Source organism: Numenius arquata, chromosome 2, assembly GCF_964106895.1.
Source record: "Numenius arquata chromosome 2, bNumArq3.hap1.1, whole genome shotgun sequence".
Lineage (NCBI taxonomy): Eukaryota > Metazoa > Chordata > Aves > Charadriiformes > Scolopacidae > Numenius > Numenius arquata.
The window spans coordinates 43,140,391-43,155,390 of NC_133577.1; the positions used below are offsets into that span (position 1 = coordinate 43,140,391).

Sequence of the window (15,000 nt, forward strand, 5' to 3'; positions counted from 1 at the left end):
AAATAATGTACCTTTTTATTGTGGCCCTGACCGGTGGAATCTGGGCATTCCACATCCCTGAATGACGCTAATTAATCTTTTTAGCCCTGGTAGCTGGAGACTTACGCCTCACTAGGGCTTGACAAGAGATAAAAGTTTTCACTTTTTTTGATAAGTTTCTTAGTTTCAACTTTTTGAAGTTTCCTTTAGGAGGGACCGTAGTGAAAGAAATCGCCTCACGGCTCTTCTAAAGTTCTGTAATTGCATGATCAAACACTTGCAGTTACCTTCCTCTACTTTCCTTCATTTGATTTATAGAACTGAAATGCATTTGCTTTGTCAAGCTGCAGGATAAAATGACTACTCGAAGTAAATGCTCTCTGTTTTCTGCTGTAACGGGTTTGTGGCTTTGATTAAGATTCCTGTTTACAGGCCAGCCTGGTAGCTCAGCCGACTATTGTTATCATTAACATGCTGACCCTCGGCGATACCACGGGAGAGTGTTCCTCCCTGCTGAGGATGGCAGTTTGCATTGTTCAGGTGGTCAGATGTAATGATGCATTTGAACAGGGTGTGCGTGAGGGGGAGGCTGGAGTAATCCCATCTCTTGGTGGAGTGAGAAAGTGATGGTGATGCTAATTTTTTTTTTTTTTTTTTTTGTCTGCACCTTTCACTCGGGCTCAAGTTGCATAATGAGCCCCCCCTGTAGCGAAAGTGACACTTGTCCACCGAAGGAGGGTGGTTTCCTGCCTAAAATCCTTCCGGGGGATTTTTAGCAGTGCTTGTTTTCACAGCACGTAAGTTCAGATGATGCAAAAAGTCTTTAAGCAAAGACTTTCTCAGCTCCTTCCCCCTCTTCTGGGCAGACAAAGTTTTCTGGGAGAATGCTTGCATGGAAGGGGCAGATGAAGAAAGAGTGGGGAAGAGGACGGTCCTCCAGAGGTTTGCAGCTGATGACAACATTCAGGCTTCATGTTTGGTGTGCCATGGCCCCTCCAGGTCTTTCTGAGGGCTCTGGCCCCCTTAGGTACTCACGCAGGTACAGTACAGGAGACTCCCAGCCTCCATGACAGGCATAATAGGTAAACACAGGAAAAGAAAAGGAAATACATAAGGAGATAAATGTGACCAACTTCTTTTCTGTCAAAATGTGCTTAAATTCCCTCAAGCTTTTTTTCTTTTTAATGCAACTTTTTTTTCTGTTTGCAGAACGTAGATTGAAATGTTCTTTGCTCTCAGATCCTTGATGATTTCAGGCACTTATTGCTGCATTTCAAAACATTAGTTGCAGTGTTAATGTAAATAGATTACTTCAGTGAAGAAATGTGGGGAGGTTATTGGTGCTTTCAGGTAGATAAGAAAATGCAAATCTCCTATGTTTAGTACTGTTGGTGATCACAGTCTCCTCATCTCAGCAAGGTGTCTACTGGCTGGTAGGAAAGGACCCCCTTGGTTTTTTTCCCCCATCATGAAAGGAAAGGAATGTTAGAAGCAGCGATGATTTGCAGATATTTCACACTCTTTCTTGTGTTATCTAGCGTAATTTGAACTTCCTAGGGGTTTAAATCTTGGTTTTGCGCTGAAGATCCAGCACTCTTGAGATCATCATGGTGTACAGTGCAGTTTCTAATGTAGGCGATGTAACTTTTCCCCATAAATGCCTGGCCCCTCCCCCACAAGCTGCAAAGCAAAAATGACAAGTACTGTAATGTTGAAATTGGATCCAAAGGGATTTAGCAAACTGAGCATTTGCCATATTTAGCGTCATCAAAGTTCCTTCCTCTCATACTTCAATGATGCTTTGCTGATCTTCTGATTAGTGTGATATGCTGTTTCTCTTAAATCACCTGCACTACTATTCCTAAACCCTCCTCCTTTATCTCTCTCTGGGTGAAATTCATGCATATATTTTAATAGTCCTAAATTGACTATGAGGGAAAAAGAATAAAGCTAAAATGTGCATTTGGTCTGTATCGGGCTGTGCCATTGATTTGCTCAGGAATCGGTGATATTGTGTTCCTTTCCCTGCACATTGGAACTGACAGCTTGTAGCAAAGTCAAATAAGATGTTTAACAAACCACATGTCCTATCGTTTTTAGCTTTGCCATTGTACCCTTGTGGCTGTGAGCCAGAGACAGATACAACGCCTCCTCCAGCGCGATGCAACTTTGCCTGTGTTTTGTGTGCACACGTGTGTGTGTGTAGCCGGTTCCACATTTCCCTCTCTAGCAGCAGGGTTAGCTGGAGAAACCTGTCCTGAGCTGCACAGAGCCATTTGAAAAGGCATTTTAAAAGGGAGGGGAAAAAAAACCCAACATTTTTTTTTTGTGAAAGGTGAAGATGCTTCTCTGCTCCAGGGCAGTTCTTCCAGGGAGGGAGGAGGTGGGTTGTCCTGGTGAATGAAAGCCACAAATGTCAGTGTCCCAGCACAAATGCCGAAGTTGGTCAGAAAGAGAGGACAGCTTGCTGTGCCACTTGATACCTGTCTCATCTGTGGTGTTCCCATAGGCTTTTGAATGCCAGCTGCAGTAGTTACAGTCAGGTATTATTGCTATGTATTAAAAGTAAAAAAAGAAAAAAAATCCCAAATTATTTCATAAATCACTTTCAAAATCCATCCTAAAATGGATCATCAGAGCTCACAGTTGTGACTGTGGCAGGATGACTTCAAACAAGGGGGACATTGTGCTGTGAGTTAAAATAAAAATATGGTTAAAAAACATAGTTTTTTTTCAATTTATGTACTTAAAACAAGCAAAATAAATTGGCCTGAGGACAATACCTTGCTTTGGTTCCCGCTCCTCCTCCATCTTCCTTGTTCCCTGGCATTTTTTTGCTGTTACCGTCGTTCTCTGTGTATTAACGTCTCTCTGCACGATGCCCCTTCCTTTTCCTCATGGGCATTTAACGACTCAGTCTTAGTTCTGAAGTCTCAGGGTCTCTCTGTGCTAGCGATTTCGCTCTCTGCTCTCCTGCCTACTCCTTACGCTCGCCACGCTCCTCTGCGGAGCGAGCAAATGAGCACCAAAGCAAGCCCCTGCACACGCCATCTTTCTGAGCTCAGCCTGCCTGCTGCTTCACGGGAACTCACCCCGTTTTGCAGACGTAGTTATTGAGATTGATCACAATAGTGAAACGTCTGCCAAGCTGCGTTATTTGCACAAATACACTGTATGCAGTTTTGGTACAGTGGGGCTCAATGCGATGATTGCCTCTTTTCATAGCGCTAGTTACGGCACGTGCCGTTGTTTCGAAGGGGGAGAAAACCATTTTTAAGAAGTTTGCTCCGCTTTTGGCAGGGGAAAGCCATACTAGTGGGAAAAACTTAATTAAGACCAGTTGTACTCAAGTCTTAGCAGAATGTTTAACTTAAGGCACTGAGCTAGTCCCATAAAAATCAATGAAATTATGTAAAACAATTCAAATAACACCACTTATAAAATCTAAGAAATAACCTAGTCATGTAAGCAGCCTATGAACCCTTGAGAGGAAAGCTGGCTGCCAAAATTTTCGGAAGTGATGATGTTTTTAGGCCAATTCCATTTTGGGATGCTCAACTGGAGAACTATTAATGAGAGCCACTTTGTCAGGAGGTCCTCAATGGTCCATTCCCTGAAAATGAAGTGTGCCCAGCACTGCATCCAAAAATTAAGACATCCTAAATTATCGAAAATTCTGGCCACTCATGTGCTTATTTTAGGAACCTGTATTCTTCCCCAATTTCATCTGCAGGATTCATCTTGAACTGAATTGGTGTTCATCAGAAGGAGAATTAAAGCTTTCAAACCTGATTCTTATTTAAACTAAAGCCACTTACCATTGGTTTTGCGATACACAAGCACCGTAAAGTAGAATTTATAACCACTCGAATACTCCTTTACACAACTGGAGCTGTGTAAAGTGGCCCCAGGAGAAGTGAAAATGAAGTCCATAACATGCTAACTTCCATCTCAGAGATTGCTCTTTCCGTTGGAACTGCTGTGCCGTGGCAGTCTGCACTTCTGGTGGTACCAGCAGTGGGCACAGCCTAACAGTTGTTTGTTTCAGCATTAAACTCCTCGCATTTTTTCCCTCAGCTGTATACTTCCTCCTTCAAGGGCTTTATTGTTGTAGCGTTTCTACATCGTTCTCAGCGTTCTTAAAGACAAAGTCAGAAGGCCGCTGTCTGGTGATCTGCAGGAAGGAGAGTAAAGCTGCTTTGGCAATTTGAGAATAGCAAACATAACTGTCCTGATTCCTCTGAAGAAAAACTGAAACATAGGTGTCTAGATGGAACTTTTTTTTCACTTAAAAATCTTGGTTTCAGGAAACGTAAATGTAATAGGTGCCCTCAGGCCTTTTTTCCTTTTTTTTTTTTTTTTTTTAAATTTTGAAGAGGCTCTCATGTGAAACAGCAGAGCTTGCTTTGAAACTGCACAGGAAATGAACCTGGTTTTTAATCAAGTAACAAAATCCACGGCTTGCAATAGAAGGTCCCTGCATTGCATGTATCAACTAATGCTTATTAGTCAGTTTTTGCAGTTAGTTGAACTGCAGATTGTAGTTGGAAGCTATTAGGGAGAGAATTGCGAGAGGAATACTGTTGCAGGACTACACTCGGTTTTACTGTTTGTGTCCTTTGGATTCAAGGTGTTTGTATAATGAAGTTGGCACGTTGATATATGATCTATTTTTTAATGTCATTACAATTTTAGTTCCCTCTGCCTTTTTGTCATTGGGTTACATTTAAGCACAGCAAGATCAACTTTAAACTTCCTTACTCAACAGCTTTATTAGTTATAACGTACCGTGACCTTTCTCAACATTCTTAAAGAAAAAGATACAGTGTAATGTCACTTTACTTTGCTTATTGTTCTTTGTTGTGGTGAACAAAGCATTTTCTACAGTGGCTATAGCACATAATTATACAGCTTTCAATAGCGGTGTCTTGGCACATATCAAAGTTCAGAAGAGCCTTTAGAAAAAAAAAGATGTTTTGTGGCAGCCTAGGGAGGGTCTCATCTTTCCTTCAGAAAATAGTTCAAGGCTCTTCTGTCAAGCTTCCCTACTTAGAGCTTTTTCTCCTCCTGCTTCATAAAGTTTAAAGGGGATTCAGTGGAGTTCTATGATCTATTTCCTTTGAAAGATTGTTCCTTTGCACAGAGAAGTCCTTTGACTTCAAGAGTTCACAGATTCATGTCTTTAGGTATCATATGTCTGACCTTATCAGTTACTCTATTTAATGTAGGAGAAAAAGTCTCAACTCTTTGTGTTTGTCTGTTTTGCCTCTGTGAAATGATTTGGTGAAAAGACCATCCTTTTTAACACACCACTGAGAGGCCGTTTCTGACTGTAACCTACCCTGTGGCTCTTCTAAAAAAAAAAAAAAAATTGTCCTTGTGTTTTGTGTATGGATGATTTCACAGTGAGAATAGAATTATACAAGGACAGACACACATAAAAAAATCTTTTGCTCTTTTTTCCTAAATGATCTATTGGCTATTTTGGTGGCTGCTACTCTGGTTCCCCAACAGGCACAACCATTTAACAAACACAGAGATAGCGGCTGGAGTGCTGGGCCAGCAGTAGGTTTTCCCTTGCTTCGACCTACCCCAAAGGCCTTCATAATTAATTGTCCTTCAGAGATGAGGAAAGTTCAGAGACAGTGTGTGTAGCGATGTCTATTGTCTGACATTCAGTTCTCCTTCCCTCAGCTCTTTTTCTTCATTCCACAAAGGGTTATCAATAGGAGCAGGGAGCAAGCTCTCTTCTAACAGCTGCTGGTGGTGGCTGTAGCTTTCTGTGGAAGGTATCATTGTGTTCAGCCATCTATGGATTAAATGGCTGGAAAAGTTCTAACAACCCTTTCAAACGGGCGTGTTTATTTCATCTAGATTACACAGACCTATTTAGCTAATTAAAAACTTTCTCAGAACCCCTTCTCTCCTATTCAAGGGAAGAAAAAAAAAATTAAAACGCTGCTGTAATTATGAAGAATGGCTGCAATGAAACTTTGGTAAATAAATTAAAAATTCGATCTGTCAGCTTTGATCGAAACGCACCCAAATAAGCACAGGCTTGTTTGTTGAGTTGTTCTGTGGTTTTGTTTCGTGGTTTGTTTTTTTTTTTTTTTTTCCTTAGAGGGAAGAAAGGTGCACAGTAGAAAAAGCATAAAAGGAAACATTGGTATAAGCTGTAAAAGAAACAAACATTCGCCCAATATAAAAAACTGCCACAGTTCATACTGTCTCTGCTCATAACATCAAAGTGCAAAGAAGCCGGAGTTTGCTAAACAGATTATTAATATTGTTGTGCCTTCTGCAATTAATTTAGAATCCTCTGTGGTGTAATTATTAAACTTCATATACAACATCAGAACAAAATTATATACATGCTTTCTTGTTTTCCCCGATGATATACTAAACAAAGATAAGGTGCTGCTATAGTGGATAGGCAAGAAGTATAGTCAAATTAGGGCTGTTTATTAACAATCGTTATGTTACTGCTCCAATTAATTGGGCGAAGCCAAAAAGGACAAATACAATCATTCTTCCACTGAACAGTTTAACTAGCAAATTAGGGAGGTTTTAATAATTTTTTTTTTTGTCAAAAAAAAAAAAAAATAAAAAGGTACTCCTCTCCAGACCTTCAACTGCATTCTTCATAAATACATCACTTTGCAATGAAAAGGAATAATCATATAAAACATTTTCTGGGCTCCATCTCACTTCCTCACTGTTAAGAAGGACCGCACAACAATCAAGATCAATTATTGTACTGATTAAGTTATTATGCCTGGCATTTTGAAACAGGTTTTCTGTATTTAAGAAGAAATTGCATACAAAGTAGATGCAGCTAATACAGTAATGCAAAAAAAGATCATAAAAAATTAAAGTTATTCTTATGAATCTTTCATTAGAAGCAATGAAAAGGGACACTGGTGAAGCCAAGTGCTTTGTTCTTCTGAGCTCCTCTTGGAGGGCCAGATCCTGCAAACAATTATGTACTTGAGCGTTCCTTCTGCAAGAGTCCTGTTGGCGCCTTCGGCACACCTCCTGCTCTTTCACAGTTTGCCCACTTAGGCCTGTGGATTACTACCAGCGTTGTTCTACTTTATCAAACAGATGTTCCCTTTAAAAATTGACAAAAGTCCTGTAAAAAAAATATACCACAAAATCACACAGCTGTACGGAGGCAAACACTTGCTTTTATGCAGGAAGAGCTGTTGTGAAATGATTTAAGGCTACTCAGAGCTTTTCAGATTACTCCCCACCGCAAATAACATGTTAAGTACTAAATTGCCCTAAGCGGTGTTTTATTACTGATCAATAAAATAGTAATCTTGTCTTTTAGTGTGGAAAAATATTTTAGAGGGATTTTTCCTGGTTTACTTCATGGATAACAGTAAACCAGAAAGCACAACCCCTCAAAAAAAAGCAGAAGTCGTCCTCGTTTGTTTCTGATTTTGCTTTGGGGGAATCCTAGGATTGTTCCAGCTGAATGGTGCAGGGTTTCTGTGCCCGTGCGTGCATGTAGTGGTGGTGTGCTGTGTTTTGGTCTAGGGTTTTTGCTTTTTTGCTTTTTTCTTTTACAATTATTTACCGGTACTCATCCTTATTGCCCCATCCTCTTCTCAAGCAAAACAGCCCCCTTCAAAGAAAAAAAACAAAAAGAAACCAACAAAAACAAACCAAAACAAAACTTGGCAAACTCTTCCGACTCCTACTGCCATTTCATTTTGCATTCAACAAGGGGTAGTGGGAATTGAAACGTCAACTGGAGATCGAGAAAAGCACCGATTTATAGTGCGTTAGCCTTGCACAATTCAAGATTTCTTTTGCTAGCTGCACACATTATACCCAACATCTCGCCACTCTCTTGTGGCAGTTGTGAGGAATGGCTATTCCTTCCCGTGTGTGTACTACAGGCCTCTAAAGACTCTTATTTATTCTCTCCCATGTCACCTTGTGTACAGTCTGGTCTGTGACACTGATGGTGATTATGTCATTATTTTGCTCTGGGGGCTTTGGCACATCTGCAGAGCTGATGCACATCTTCTTTGTTACGCTGGCATACGTCCCATATCGCAAATGCTTCATTAGCCTTACTGCCTGCCTCCTTGCCAGACAAGAATACCCAAATCCAAGCTTCTTTTTGCTCTGGTCTTTTGTGTCTGTGATGAGCCTTTATTCATCTTCCTAGTTCTTCCCTGTTTTCTATTTTTCTATGTAAAACTGATTTCCAGATGTCCGTCGTTCTCCAAAAACCCGTCGTAGATGAGGAGTGAGAAGCAAGGTGAAATTTAACCCATGTTGTCCCTCAATTGCATAAAGTCTTATCCCTCACAAGCTGAAATGCTTTTTCATTCATGCTCCATATAGAAAGAGTTTGTTAGGCTAGGCAGTTCAATTTTAAAACTTGGTGTTTGCAAATAAAAAGGAGGAAAAAAAAAGAAAATTAAAAGAAACCAGTGATTTCTCTTACCATCTAATAAATCCTGGTTATGGTAATGGGTAACATGCAAGTTGCACATGTTTTTTCCAGACTTTTAAAATTTCTTTTAGACGACATAGTTAAATTTCTCACTCAGAACTTTTGGAGTAGCAGCACTGTCCACAGTGAAGGAGGAGGGTGTTCACGAGACCTGATCAACTGAAATTTCTTGTATCTTGTTTTAGTGTGTCACATCAAAAGGACATAGAACACTTTGTACTGTGAAAATTAAGGAAAATGTACGATCTTTTAAACTTTATCTAAGCTGTTCCATATAAATGACGTACCAAAGCAATGAGAAATAGTGGGTTAGCTTACTAGCTTTGTAAGATTTTTCTCTCCACATCCCACCCACCCCATGCTTTTTCTCCATGATGCTGAACTAAATTCTGGGCTGGATTCTCAGTTTCTGGTGTAAATCATCTCCAGCAATCATTGCAACTAATTAATCTGTGCCAGCTGAAGAGCTGTCTTTTGTTGTGTTACTATACAGTCAAGTGTGTGAATGTATGTTAAATGTTAATTGGAAAAAAATTTCATTTGTTTATTTTAAAACTGAAAATTAAATGCAGAGCTGGATTGGGAGGCACAAAGCCATCATGTTTGTGGATGCGGGGTGGAGGGGGGCGTTGTTTTTATTTTTGTAAGGCGCATTTGCCAAAAGAGGAGGTCCCAGCCGATACCGTCTCACAGTGCGGGGTCAGGGCTGTGTGAGTGACTCTAACAGAAGTCTTCCAGATAGGATTGCCCCTCCGATAGGACTTTGAATAGGTCACCTTCACGCAGAACACTGTTTGCTTGATATCTTCAACATGTTTTAAAATGGATGAGAGTCAGGCTCTCATAATGAGAATTTGCAATCTGTCATAACCTTTGGAAACGGTGGGAGAGGTGTAGCAGCATCGTGACCCACGCTGGTTTCTGGCCAGCTTTCTGGGGTCCTGCCCTTTCTCAAAGCAGATATCCCTGGGCTGAGAGAGCACTGGCAGCACAGATTTGCTCGTGGAGAGACCTCCCAGCACTGGTGTGGATCGCAACGGGGATGCTGTGTTCAAAGATACTTAAACCTGTAAGGGCGAAATACTGAGGCTGTGAGGAAGTAACAGCAGAATATTGCAAGGGCCCATGAGGACTGTGTGTCCTTCACTTGCATGAGAGAAAAATAACCTGGGAGGTGAAGTAGGCACAGTTCAGTATCCTATTGAAGTGACATTAATATGAGAAGACGTGAAGTTAAGAAATACTGTTCGGTCTGAGAGAGAGGGAGTCTTCAGAGTACTGGAGCACTTTCTGTAGTTACACAGAGCCCATCACCTGCAGTACTAGAGTATTGCTGGATTTCGTAGTGCAGAGAAAGAGCCTGGCGTCTTTCTGATGTGCGAGTGTGGGTGGGCGAGAGAGAGAGGGACAGCCAGAAGGGTTGGCCGAAGGTAATCAACGTATTGGAGATGATTTCTCCCTGTAGATCTGGAAGGGGCAAGGTTCATCTTTCTTATCTGCAGAGGGGGAAGGTACGCAGCCGGGCTCTGCCTCATTTTGTGTGCCACTGGAGGGACTCGTGAACTGCCCTCTGCGGGGGGGCATTTTCAAGGCTCCAGTGGAAATATGCCGTCAGAAGAAGCCGTGTCCAGGTGGTGGTCCGGAGCGCTCAAAGATGTGGCCTTGAACTTGTTTCTGTAGTTAATGGAGAGGCTTTGTAGAGAGCAGCAGACTAGGGTGGCATGATCTCTGTTGCTAAGCAGAAAGGCTGCTGCATTGATTGGAACTTAGGGGAGAACGGTGGCGTAGACACATAAATGCATTTAAAGCAGTAGTCTACAACTTCAGAAAGTTTTTAGAGGAGAGAGGGGATATCAACGTTGCAAATAAAAGCCCTTTAACTGTCGAGTATCAATGTTCAGAGGGAAGCCGAAGTGACTTATCTCATGCAATTGCAGAGAGGGCTGGCTCCATCAGACGAGGCCCAGCCTCGAGGTTATCTAATCCAGTGCTGTCTGGAGTCACACCATTTCCTTCCGCAGTGGATAAAGAGGAGTCAAACGAGAGGGAGCTCAGTCCATTAGAACGTAAGACTTCATCTTCTGACCTCACAGGCTTACAAGGCTCGCTGGTTCCCGGCTGGTCCTGCACTGAAGCTTCTAACAGGGTGTTTGCAGCCCAATTTGGCCAGCTGCATGGCTCAGGGTGGACTAGATGGAGCAGTTTATCCCACCACAATGGGCTCAGGCTGCCCAGAAAAGCACGGTTATGTTGGGAGGAGATTCATCAGAGTTAATCGGCAGGAGCCTGGGCTGGTGGAGCCGGGGCTCCACTTGCAACACCCCTCACCTATAACCATATGCAATTTCCTGCCCCTACCCTTAGCCATGGGAAGGAGGAAAGGAGGTACCCTGATGCCAGAGGGCATGCTTACCACCTTCATGCCACCCCCAAAAGGACCCCGGTGACTGCCTGTTTCTCTGCCAGACTGATTAAACACCACCTGCTTCCCCTCGCTCTCCCTTACCTCCCTCCTCACTCCTCCCACCCCAACAAATGCAAACTGAGGAGGGAGAGAGCACAGTTGGAGCCTTTCAGAGCCAGACACAGAAGACAAAGATGACTGCAAAGCAGAGAGGTGGAAAAAGTAAGGAAGAGCAAGCAACACCAATTACAGATATTTACTGTTACAGTGTCTTTATATATATAAGATATACTCTAGATGTATAAACTGTTAATTGTCACTTCTACTACAGGCACCAAATTCTGCTGAACGTAAATCCCCACTACACTTCAATCTTTATGAACCGCTTTTCCTCTATATCCATGGTCTAACCAGCAGTTTCTGCCTGCCCAGCTCTTTTACGCATGGAAATACACCATGAGAGCAGAGGACTTACTGCTGGTGAGAGACATACCAGCTTATCACAGTCCAGGATGTACCTCCTGGTCCTTCTGAGTAACACATCACATTGCCGTCTGGCTGATGTGTCCAGGAGAGTGTGCAATAACCTCTCTGCTGTTCCTGCAGCAGAGCCAGAATTGGGTGGTCATCCCTGTACTCACTTTTCTGGACAGGTTTTTTGTGGGCGCCTGTATGCGGTACCTGCCAGAATTTGGCAGCAGGGTACATAATATGCCGCTTGGCATTGTAGGCAGCCTCTTGTAGCAGATTGCATTTCACCGCAATGGGACTGAGTTAAAGTTAGACTATTCTCGTGTGAGAGAGTTTTATTTCTCCTTCAGTTTTTGTATGACGCAGCTTCTTGGGTGTGACAGTAACCCCTCCTGTGATTCTTCCTTACATTTCCCAACACAACCCCCAACTATCATAAGCCGTAGGAGCCTTAGTGATTTTTCCATTCTGCGGCAGTGCCATTGGCCATGGAGTAAGTTAAGGGCAATCAGAGTTTCCATTAGAAACCTCTACATCTCATGCAGTTCTAATTCACCAGTAAGGCAGAAAAGGAAATTTGATAATCATCTCCCCAGTAAAAGTCTATCAATGATTTTTAAGGATGGGGAAAGGGAAGAACTGATTTTCAAAAAATCTAAATAAATTGTAAATGCAAAGTCTTTTTATTTTGTTTTAGCCCACTCGATCACAAGTCTTACCGACTTTTGTGCTTAAAAACTAGCATGTTAAGGCTGTTGTGTTTGCACGAGAGAGTAGCTGTGTTTCCGTGATGGATAGGCTCATCCCTTGAACCACGGGCACAGCAGTCCCAGGACAGGGATCCTTCAGGGGGGCTGACGTGTGTGGGATGCTTCTCGCGTACTGCAAAATGGGAAGACGGGTCCTAACAGGGAGAACCCCAGGAGGCAGCCGGGGGTTTTTAGCCTGAGAGAGCTGCGGAAGTGCGGTTGTGTGTGTCCAGCCGGGGCACACAGCACCAACGGCGCTTGGCGCTCCAGCTGCGCAGGGAGCCTGCAGAGTATTTCCCAATCTTTATTTGTGGAAAAGCTTAATTGAAATGCAAGTGATTAAATCTAATGTATCACGCAGTATCCATTTTCACTGCACTACCACTTTCACTTCCCCGATATTATCAGACATCTCAGCAGCCCCACTGTCAGGTTTTTTTTCCTTGTAAGAGCCATGCCCATTCTCTCTCCTCTTTGTGAGCTTGGCAGAGGAGATAACAGTAAGCCAGCAGCAGATTACTAGTGCCCCAAAGTCTACTCAAGGGATCAGGGATCTCAGCTTCATTGCAAGCAAACACTTTTAAAATACATTCTTAAATCATTTGAGGGTCATGTGTTTTCCAGCTTTTTACAAAGAGTAAAAAAGATACAGTGTAACAGTAACTGCAATAAGAAACCTCTGTGGTTTTCCTAATTTTTCTCTTTTGACTCGGACTCGGGCTAATGCTTTTCCCTCCCAAGTGCCAGGCTCAGTACTGTGTTTTTAGTGCTGTCCCAAAAAAGTGGGCTTCTCTTTGTGTGCTGCAGTGGGAGAGCAGACCATCCTGAACAGCCACCCAATTTCTTGTCCATGTTTTTCTCTTTCCAAAAAATCTGTTTCTTAACAGATTTGTACAGCGAGCGTCGTGAGAGGAAACCTGAAGGCAATAAATGCAGACCGTGGTGGCACCAGAGAGCTGCTGCCATAGCTAGGGGGATTGGGACACATGTAGCGGTGGGCAAATAGACATCCTGCTTTCTAGAAAGGTGGTGGTTGGGAGAAAAGTGTGTTTACTGGAGTGTCCAATGGTTGAGGTCTTTTTCATTTGTGTTTTTAAAATAAAAGCATCCTTTCCAACTATTTCTGTCTCCTCATAAGTGATAATGGAAGAGGCATTAGCCTTTCCATCGCCTGAGCCAGCCTGTTTTTTTTCTAAGAGGTGTCCAGGATGTTCAGCCAATTGAGTGATCTAATTAGCTGAAAATTGTTAATTTCCTTTACCTTATAAAGCACCTAACACAGAAACTGTTAAATAATGTTAAGTGTCAGACTTAAACTGAGAACATTGGGCCATATGCTGCCGTGGCTTTCGCGCCAAAAAGTGTAGCAACTTACTCCAAAACCTGCCTCCAATTTCTGTGTAGAAGCCAAAGCCTCCTGCTTGATATGCTGCCACACCAACTCGCAGCGCTAAGATGGTCCCACGCAGCAGCTCACCGTGCTCAGGGAAAAGAGCCTGTGCGTGAGGGGAGGTGACGGTCTGGATAAGCATGGCAGGGGCCAGGACACCAGCAAGGTATTGCAGAAGCTGCCCTTGCAAGCGCAGAAAAACCAATGGTGGGGCAGTATTGCTCAGGGCAGTGTTATCCTGGAAACGGCGGCAGACCTGTGCCTGCAGCTGCTAATTGCCTAAGTCTCTAGTCTGCGGAGGGCCCAGTGGATAGGGGGGCTGCCCTGTAGCTCTTCGTTAAAGCACGGGGGTCCCTGGCTCCGTGGGATGCACGCAAGAAAGGGGCTGGTCCCAGTGTCACCAGCCTCCCCGGAAGCCCACAGAGAAGTGGCTTCAGAAGTAGTGTGATGCCTCACTGTGTTGCTGCTGGCTTGTCCCCAGCGTTGCTCTGATGCAGTGTCTTACGGGTAGGGACGGATGCGGAAGGGCTTGTCCTCGATAGGTTTCCTATACAACAGGCTGGAGGTATGGAAATACGTACGTAGGTGCCAGCTTGTCCCCAGAACCCACAGGCTTAAATATTCCTCATGTGAGGGTGGGATCAGGGCTACATGTGGGTGACACAAGTGGATTTTCTCAAGCGTCTCCTTTAAGAAAGTTGCACCATGCCCCTAAAGCTCACCTTACCCTGACTTTTGGGGTGGGGGGTGTCTGTGCACATCTAGTTTGTGTGAGGTGTATATGAGGTTTTCTCAGCAGAAATATTTCCCCTGAATCTCTTCTGCCGTTGCTGTACCTGTGCCGGTGCGTACCGCTATGCACAAACATTAAAGCTGTCTGACCTGGAGCTACCCATGGTGAGACTGCTCCCCCGACAGTGGACTCTCTTATCATCCTAGAGAGGTTCTCCATCACTTGTCTAATAGATGCTGTTTACACCTTATCCTTGGTTAAGAGGCTCCCTACGGAGTCCCTCTCTATACCCACTGTCTAGATCATCCAACTGGAGTGATCTGGCTTTCCCCCCTCACCCCCTCCAACCTGTTTACCTCCTATTACCACGACCTTGCGCTCTGCAACGTGAGCAGCCTTCACCAGCTGAAGACCTCTGATCCTAAGTCCACTAGAGATTTTGGCTTTCCTATTTGGCAAGGTGACTTGTTGCCCACCAGGTCAACATGAATAAAGATTTTTTTAATCCATAATGTCCTGCAATTGCAAAAAAAAAAAAAAAAAAAAGGAAAAAAAGCCGCCTCCGGGTAATTTAACCTCTCCTGGCAGCCTGACGTCTTGAGCTGTCTGCGCTGCGCTTGTTTATTTCTGCTCATAATTAGGATCAAAAAAATCCAAACAGACACTCACCAAGAATTCTACTTTATATAAAATTTGAAAGTAAAATCAATCCTGGCCCAATCTTATCATTTTTAAAGTATGTTTATCCAGCTTTGTAGTAGGAACAAGCAGACTGTTTGAAGGCCACATAGTTTTCAAACC

The 15,000-nt window shown here is 43.2% G+C and overlaps 1 protein-coding gene across 1 annotated transcript in view; it reads left to right on the forward strand.

The window, feature by feature from the left end:
* Window positions 1-15,000, forward strand: part of PROX1 (prospero homeobox 1) — a 44,789-nt gene that overhangs the window by 21,375 nt on the left and 8,414 nt on the right. The window lies entirely within an intron of this gene.